General features: G+C 39.1%; 1 protein-coding gene across 2 annotated transcripts in view; it reads left to right on the forward strand.

Moving 5' to 3' along the window:
* The window catches only part of DPH5 (diphthamide biosynthesis 5), a 39,928-nt gene that overhangs the window by 2,199 nt on the left and 36,274 nt on the right, over window positions 1-1,455 (forward strand). The window lies entirely within an intron of this gene.

Raw genomic sequence — 1,455 nt, forward strand, 5'->3', positions numbered from 1 at the left:
GGCAGGGGATAAGGGGGCCACCTGACTCCCCAAGCCACTATTTTCCCTACTGTAGCAGTGGGAGGGGGCTGCATTTAAGACAGCTCTCCAATAATTAGATTCTATACCTGGAAAATTATTTTAAAAATGATACATTTTCCATATATAAAGTTTAATTATTGGAAGGTTGTCTTAAATTCTGGGTCAATTCAATTTGAGTACATACGGTAAATAGAGTACATTTTTGTGCAAAAGCCTAAAGAAAGCCAAAGCATCTTGATGAGCACAAATATGATTCGAGCCCAGCTCAGCTAAATTGGTCAAAGACTGAAATTTCTACCATTCAGGAAATGTCAGAATTTTGACACTTCTTTTTTTATTTCAAAACTAGCCAATTGCACGTCATGAATGATGGATTTCAAAGGAGTGTTTACATGGCTGGCCCCAACAGGTGGCCCTGCCCCTGCCCATTCTGTTGCCCCTCACTGCCCTTTATCATATTGGGACAGAAAGTAGACACTGGAGATTTTTCATTAAGCAAATAGTGCACAAAAAGATCTGATTCGGTTGAAAGAACTGAAGTGAAACATTTCTGAAACATCCCATGTTGGTGTGTTGCACAATGAACTGTGTATAGCCATGGGGCTCAGGAGTGTTTCAGGAATATTCTGTAAATTGGTGTCTCATGTCCGCATTCCTCCCGGTTGGCCAGGTTCTCTCATCAAACTACGTCTTCCAGAATTAATTGTGCAGATCAGTCAGAGGTCAGACTGCAGTGCAGTGTGGGATATAGTTTCTATCAGTGGCTAGACCTTATGGTAATGATTCTCAGTCAGGGTGCCTTGAGATTCTTACAAGGGTGTTGTGGGGTGCCACACAATATTAGTACTGTTACATTTGAAATATGATTCACAAGGTAAACCCAGACATTTAAAATGGAAATCAATAGTTATGGTCTTTCTGAGTTCCTTGCAATAGAAAAACTGCTCTGTTATTTTTCAGAAGTCCAAAAACAGTGAGCAATAAAAGGTGGCATTTTCCAAGGTGTGCCTCAAGTCTAAAAAGGTTGAGAACCACTGCCTCACAGGAAAGAATGAGAGTATAAAGCTCCTTATAAGACATCTGTGCCCAGAGACAGATGCAGATTAATGTTGAATTGACATAAAATGGTGTGTTTGAATTTAGTTCAACAAATGGAAAACTTTACCTCAGTTTGAACTTATACAAAGCTACATATTTTTTCTAGATTGTCTTCGTAATCAGAAAATACTGTTAAAACATATTTTCCTGTGATAATTTTGAGTTGCAGCAAATAATTTTGATTAAAGATTTTGACCCAGTTCTTCTTTGTCAATTAAACAGGGAGCAAAGGAAAATTGTTGGATATAGCTGTTTTTTAGGCTTTCATAGATGCTAGGGTCGGAAGGGACCTCAACAGATCATCAAGTCTGACCCCCTGCCTAGGCAGGAAAGAGT

The sequence above is a fragment of the Alligator sinensis genome, unplaced genomic scaffold (genome assembly GCF_000455745.1).
Source record: "Alligator sinensis unplaced genomic scaffold, ASM45574v1 scaffold647_2, whole genome shotgun sequence".
NCBI lineage: Eukaryota > Metazoa > Chordata > Crocodylia > Alligatoridae > Alligator > Alligator sinensis.